An 8,011-nucleotide genomic window follows, 5' to 3' on the forward strand; every position below is an offset into this window, starting at 1 on the left:
TCTATGCGCTTAAAGTTTTGAAGTTATGCTTGTTTTGCCCTCCTATGCTAGTTGATTATGGTTCCCACAAGTTGTTTGCTCACAAAATCCCTATGCATAGGAAGCGGGTTAGACTTAAATGTGCTAGTCATATTCTTCATGATGCTCTCTTTATATTTCAATTCTTATTGTTTATGTGAGCATCATTGAAATCATCATGCCTAGCTAGGGGCTTTAAACGATAGCGCTTGTTGGGAGGCAACCCAATTTTATTTTTGTTCTTTCCTTTTTGCTACTGTTTAGTAATAAATAATTCATATAGCCTCTGTTTAGATGTGGTTTTATGCTTTTAATTAGTGTTTGTGCCAAGTAGAACCTTTGGGAAGACTTGGGGAAAGTCTTTGCGATCTTGCTGTAAAAAATAGAAATTTTAGCGCTCACGAGATTTGCTGCCATTTTTTAATGGAAAGTGATATTTAGTTAATTGTTTTTGAAGATGATTAATAGATAAATTCCTCATGTCCAGAAATTTATTTTAGATTTTTGGGGTTCCAGAAGTATTCGAAACCTACAGATTACTACAGACTGTTCTGTTTTTGACAGATTTTGTTTTTCGTGTGTTGTTTGCTTATTTTGATGAATCTATGGCTAGTAATAGAGTTTATGAACCATAGAAAAGTTGTAATACAGTATGTTTAACACCAATATAAATAAAGAATTAGATCATTATAGTACCTTGAAGTGGTGATTTGTTTTCTTTTACTAACGGAGCTCACGAGTTTTATGTTAAGTTTTGTGTTGTGAAGTTTTCAAGTTTTGGGTAAAGATTCGATGGACTATGGAATAAGGAGTGGCAAGAGCCTAAGATTGGGGATGACCAAGGCACCCCAAGGTAATATCCAAGTACAACCAAGAGCCTAAACTTGGGGATGCCCCGGAAGGCATCCCCTCTTTCGTCTTCGATCATCGGTAACTTTACTTGGAGCTATATTTTTATTCACCACATGATATGTGTTTTGCATGGAGCGTCAATTTATTTTGTTAATATTTGCTTGCTGTTATTTAGAAGAATGTTTTGCATCTTTTATTTCAATAAAAGTGGCATTCATGACATTTACTATGCCTATTTTACAAGTCTACATGTTGCTGTTTGAAAACATAAAGTTTACCACTGTTGCAAAAATTCCCTAGAAAAGTCAGAATGTGATAAAATGTTGAAACCTTCTGCATAATAAGATATGATAAATTTACTACAATGGGAATTTTCTTTCATAATTTTTGGATCTAGGAAGTATGGATCTTGCTGCATTCTTCACAGCCTGTCCTGTTTAGGCAGATTATTGTTATGTTTGCATTGTTTGCATACGTTTGCTTGTTTAATGATTCTATTTAAGGATGGGACTATTAAATATGCGGAGGCATTTAGTATGCAATGTTGATTAATAATTTTAGTGATTTTCTACAGAAGAGTATGATAAGGTTTTTGCATTGGTTTATACTAACTTATCTCACGAGTCCTTGTTGAGTTTTGTGTGGATTAAGCTTTTGAGATTTAGGGAGACCGTGATATGAGAGGAATTAAGGAGACACAAAAGCTCAAGCTTGGGGATGCCCAAGGCATCCCAAGATAATATTTCAAGAAGTCTCAAGCATCTAAGCTTGGGGATGCCCCGGTTGGCATCCCACCTTTCTTCTTCAACAACTATCAGTTAGTATCGGTTGATCCTAAGTTTTTGCTTCTTCACATGATGTTTGCTATTCTTATATGTCATTTTTTTGTTTTGCTTGCTTTTTGAATAAAGTATCAAGATCTGAAATTCTTAAATGTTAGAGAGTCTTCACATAGTTGCATAATTATTCGACTACTCATTGATCTTCACTTATATCTTTCGGAGTAGTTTGTCATTTGCTCTAGTGCTTCACTTATATCTTTTTAGAGCACGGCGGTGGTTTTATTTTGAAGAAATAGATGAACTCTCATGCTTCACTTATATTATTTAGAGAGTCCTAAACAGCATGGTAATTTGCTTTGGTTATGAAACTAGTCCTAATATGATAGGCATCTAAGAGGGATATAATAAATACTTTCATATAGAGTGCATTGAATACTATGAGAAGTTTGATACTTGATGATTGTTTTGAGAAATAAATATGGTGATATTAGAGTCATGCTAGTTGAGTAGTTGTGAATTTGAGAAATACTTGTGTTGAAGTTTGTGATTCCCGTAGCATGCACGTATGGTGAACCGTTATGTGATGAAGTCGGAGCATGATTTATTTATTGATTGTCTTCCTTATGAGTGGCGGTCGGGGACGAGCGATGGTCTTTTCCTACCAATCTATCCGCCTAGGAGCATGCACGTAGTACTTTGTTTCGATAACTAATAGATTTTTGCAATAAGTATGTGAGTTCTTTATGACTAATGTTGAGTCCATGGATTATACGCACTCTCACCCTTCCACCATTGCTAGCCTCTCTAGTACCGCACAACTTTCGCCAGTACCATAAACCCACCATATATCTTCCTCAAAACAGCCACCACACCTACCTATTATGGCATTTCCATAGCCATTCCGAGATATATTGCCATGCAACTTTCCACCGTTCTATTTATTATGACACGCTTCACGTTGTCGTATTGCTTTGCATGATCATGTAGTTGACATCGTATTTGTGACAAAGCCACCTTTCATAATTCTTTCATACATGTCACTCTTGATTCATTGCACATCCCGGTACACCGCCGGAGGCATTCATATAGAGTCATATGTTGTTCTAAGTATCGAGTTGTAATTCTTGAGTTGTAAATAAATAAAAGTGTGATGGTCATCATTATTAGAGCATTGTCCCATGTGAGGAAAGGATTATGGAGACTATGATTCCCCCACAAGTCGGGATGAGACTCCGGAAGAAAAAAAAAGAGGCCATAAAAAAGGAGAAGGCCAAAAAAACATAAAAAACAAAAAATAATGAGAGAAAAAGAGAGAAGGGGCAATGCTACTATCCTTTTACCACACTTGGGCTTCAAACTAGCACCATGATCTTCATGATAGAGAGTCACCTATGTTGTCACTTTCATATACTATTGGGAATCTTTCATTACATAACTTGGCTTGTATATTCCAATGATGGGCTTCCTCAAAATGCCCTAGGTCTTCATGAGAAAGCGAGTTGGATGCACACCCACTTAGTTTCTTTTTGAGCTTTCATACACTATTAGCTCTAAGTGCATCCGTTGCATGGCAATCCCTACTCGCTCACATCGATATCTACTAATGGGCATCTCCATATCCCGTTGATACGCCTAGTTGATGTGAGACTATCTTCTCCTTTTTGTCTTCTCCACAACCACCATTCTATTCCACCTATAGTGTTATGTCCATGGCTCACTCTCATGTATTGCGTGAAGATTGAAAAAGTTTGAGAACATCAAAAGTATGAAACAATTGCTTGGCTTCTCATCGGGGTTGTGCATAATTTAAATATTTCGTGTGATGAAGATGGAGCATAGCCAGACTATATGATTTTGTAGGGATAGCTTTCTTTGGCCATGTTATTTTGAGAAGACATGATTACTTTGTTAGTATGCTTGAAGTATTATTATTTTTATGTCAATATTAAAATTTTGTCTTGAATCTTTCGGATATGAATATTCTTGCCACAATAAAGAGAAATACATGGATAAATATGTTAGATAGCATTCCACATCAAAATATTTGTTTTTATCATTTACCTACTCGAGGAGGAGGAGGAATTAAGCTTGGGGATGCTGATACGTCTCCAACGTATCTATAATTTTTGATTGTTCCTTGCTACTCCCTCTGTCCCAAAATATAAGAACGTTTTTAACACTACATGAGTGCCAAAAACGTTCTTATATTATGGGACAGAGGGAATATTATATTATCTGTTTTGGATGTTTATGGCCTTTATTATACACTTTTATATTATTTTTGGGACTGACCTATTAACCGGAAGCCCAACCCAAATTGATGTTTTCATGCCTATTTCAGTGTTTCGAAGAAAAGGAATATCAAACGGAGTCCAAACGGAATGAAACCTTCGGGAGAGTTATTTTTGGAACGGAAGCAATCCAGGAGACTTGGAGTAGACGCCAGGGAAGCTTCGAGGTGGCCATGAGGCAGGGAGGTGCGCCTGCCCCCCTGGGCGCGCCCCCACCCTCGTGGCCCCCTCGTGGCTCCCCTGACTGACTTCTTTCGCCTATATATGTCCATATACCCTAAAAACATCGAGAAACAGAATAGATCGGGAGTTCCGCTGCCAGAAGCCTCTGTAGCCACCAAAAACCAATCTAGACCCATTCCGGCACCTTGCCGGAGGGGGGAATCCCTCTCCGGTGGCCATCTTCATCATCCCGACGCTCTCCATGTCAAGGAGGGAGTAGTTCACCCTCGGGGCTGAGGGTATGTACCGGTAGCTATGTGTTTGATCTCTCTCTCTCTCTCTCGTGTTCTTTAGTCGACATGATCTTGATGTATCGCAAGCTTTGCTATTGTATTTGGATCTTATGATGTTTCTCCCCCTCTACTCTCTTGTGATGAATTGAGTTTTTCCTTTGAAGTTATCTTATCGGATTGAGTCTTTAAGGATTTGAGAACACTTGATGTATGTCTTGCATGTGCTTATCTGTGGTGACAATGGGATATCACGTGATCCACTTGATGCATATTTTGGTGATCAACTTGCGAGTTTCGTGAACTTATGCATAGGGATTGGCACATGTTTTCATCTTGACTCTCCGGTAGAAACTTTGGGGCACTCTTTGAAGTTCTTTGTGTTGGTTGAATAGATGAATCTGAGATTGTGTGATGCATATCGTATAATCATACCCACGGATACTTGAGGTGACATTGGAGTATCTAGGTGACATTAGGGTTTTGGTTGATTTGTGTCTTAAGGTGTTATTCTAGTATGAACTCTTGAATAGATCGATCCGAAAGAATAACTTTGAGGTGGTTTCGTACCCTACAATAATCTCTTCGTTTGTTCTCTGCTATTAGTGACTTTGGAGTGACTCTTTGTTGCATGTTGAGGGATAGTTATATGATCCAATTATGTTATTATTGTTGAGAGAACTTGCACTAGCGAAAGTATGAACCCTAGGCCTTGTTTCCTACCATTGCAATAGCATTTACGCTCACTTTTATTACTTGTTACCTTGCTGTTTTTATAATTCCAGATTACAAAAACCTATATATACCATCTATATTGTACTTGTATCACCATCTCTTCGCCGAACTAGTGCACCTATACAATTTACCATTGTATTGGGTGTGTTGGAGACACAATAGACTCTTTGTTATTTGGTTGCAGGGTTGTTTGAGAGAGACCAGCTTCATCCTACGCCTCCCACGGATTGATAAACCTTAGGTCATCCACTTGAGGGAAATTTGCTGTTGTCCTACAAACCTCTACACTTGGAGGCCCAACAACGTTTACAAGAAGAAGGTTGTGTAGTAGACATCAGATCCCGAGGTCCTCAATAAACCTCTGCACGAAAAGATGTGTTGCTTGAGGACTCTGAAAAATCCCTTCATGGGTGACCTTGCGTCGAGCATGCCAAATGGACCATAACGTAACAACCATGATAACAAATTTGTCATTGGAAGCAATTCCATCAAATTGAATAACCAACGCTTGGCATTAGGCTCTGTAGCGGTTGTGATTTTATGTGTGATGTCCTCATCTGTCAATGCCCATACACTCCGTGATGATGAGCATTCCAGCAACGAATGGCGCCATGAATCTTGGACTCCAAACAAACCACATTAGTCAGATTCTGTCATGTGTCGATGTGCTCGAACATCATTCGTCGGCAGTGACTGTTTGGATAGTCTCCAAAGAAACATATGGATCTTGCCAGGAACTTCTGTTTTCCAGAGAGATTTCCACGCTCCCTCCTCTGCCATCGATCTAGATGTTCCTGCAACATCTCAAGCCAAGCCTCCCTCCTCTGTCTTGTTGCCACCAACATGTTGTCAGCAGGTTTAACTGATAAAATACCATGTTTATCAAAGTGCCAAGCCCAAAAGTCCGGCAGATTCCGTGTGCACAACGGGATTCCCAATATAACATGAATGTCCATTGGCATAAACGTTTGAAGTACACATTGCCTGTTCCATGAAGGTGTCGTGTGATCAATGGTTACGAGACCAAGGTAGGCCTGTTGGGTGTTAAACACCTATATGGTCGGAGCATTTCATCTCTTGGTAGCCAGTTATGTGCCCAGATGTTTGTGGACACCCCATTCCCAATTCGTTTTATCAATCCTTGCTTTAGAGTGTTTCGACCCTCAACAATTGCTCTCCAGACTTGGCTCAAGTGATTTCCAAGTTCGGCCGCAAGGAAGTCAGACGACGGGTAGTAGATGCTCTTTAACAAGCGGGCGCTTAGTGTCTCTCGATTAATATCCGCCAGGCCTGCCTGGCCAACATTGCCAGATTGAACTACTCAAAATCTTTGAAACCGAGACCCCCCATTCCTATGGGCTATGTCATCGATTTCCAGGAAACCCAATGTGCCTTCCGTTTTCCTTCCTTACTTCCCCACCAGAAATGGGGACCTCCTAATCAGCGCTTCAGGCGCCAGTTGAGCCAACTGGCGCTCATTGCGGCACGCCAGTGGGTCGGCCCATGAACAGCAGTGCAAAAAATATTAAATAATGCATAAAAGACCCCAAAACTGCTATCGGTGGGAATCAAACAGGCGCCATTTAGTCCAGCGCGCAGTCGGCTGACCACTTGTGCTATAACACCTTGGTAGTAATATTGGTGCGTGTGCATTTCAATAGCAAAACAGTAGCCGTGCTATTTAGAAAACTTGATTCATTTTCAAGCATAAACGTGAACAAAATTTCAATGTCCACAGATTCAAAAACCATCACGAATTAGAAAAAAGTTCATGTATTAAAAAAAGTAGACAAATTCAAAAAAGTTCATCAAATTTGAAAAAAAGTTCACTAAATTTTGAAAAAGTTCATTGAATTTAGAAAAGTTCATCAACTTTTCAAAAAAGTTCATCGAATTTGAAAAGAGTTCATTGAATCTGGAAAAAAGTTCACAGATTTAAAAAAAGTTCATCGAATTTGAAAAAAATTTCATCAAATTTTTAAAAAATCATTGAGTTTGAATAAAGTTCATCGAAGTTGAAAAGAGTTCATCCAATTTAAAAACAGTTTATCAATTTAGAAAAAAGGTTCACCAATTTTAAAACGCATTAAAGAAAACAAAAAGAAGAAATAGAAAGGATAAGACAAAATGAAAAAGAAAGAAGGAAAAAGTAGAACCGAAGTAAAGAATGATAGAAAAGAGAACAATAAGTCAACTACTGGGGCTTAGCCTGGTGATTGGAACGAAGCCTCACCGCGAAGTGGTTGCGGTTTCGAAACCCGGATTGCCCCCATTTTTTGCGTTCGGAAAACAAATTATATGGGCCGGCCCATCTCGGGGCTCTGCAAGCGCCCGTTTGCAGAATACATGTCAACGGGCGCCTGCTGCACTAAATAGGATTCGCCCCAGAAATAGATAGCAGCTTCCTAATTTTGAGAAACACCTGCCGTAAGAAAACGTGGTCAGGTCCATAGTGGTTTGGAAGCCCATATGTGTTGAGCGGAAATAGACAGCAGCTTCCAGTAACATCGGGCCAGCGCAAAACGCTCCGCAGTTTCCCGCTTCCTTTTTTTAGTTTTTTCACACTGCCGCCAATTGTTTTGTCAGTCCCACCGCGCGCGTAGTTCAAACCCCCCAAAAACATCAGCGCGCCAGAAATTTCGACGGTTTCCCTCCCAACTCCCCCCTCCCGCCCCCCCGCCCCGCCTCCCCACCACTCGAAATAAATACAGGGAGCAAAACCGCTGAATAGCGCAAAGAGGAGAGAAGCACCCAAGCCCCAGTCAGTTCTCAGCCCTGTAGCTGCTCCACAGAGAGAGGCGAGAGGAAGCCAGGTGGGGCAGGGGATCCCCGGCGGTGTAGCTTGAAATATCTTTTGCTTGCTTGGTTTTGCTGATGGTTT

This window comes from Triticum dicoccoides, chromosome 1A (assembly GCF_002162155.2).
Source record: "Triticum dicoccoides isolate Atlit2015 ecotype Zavitan chromosome 1A, WEW_v2.0, whole genome shotgun sequence".
Lineage (NCBI taxonomy): Eukaryota > Viridiplantae > Streptophyta > Magnoliopsida > Poales > Poaceae > Triticum > Triticum dicoccoides.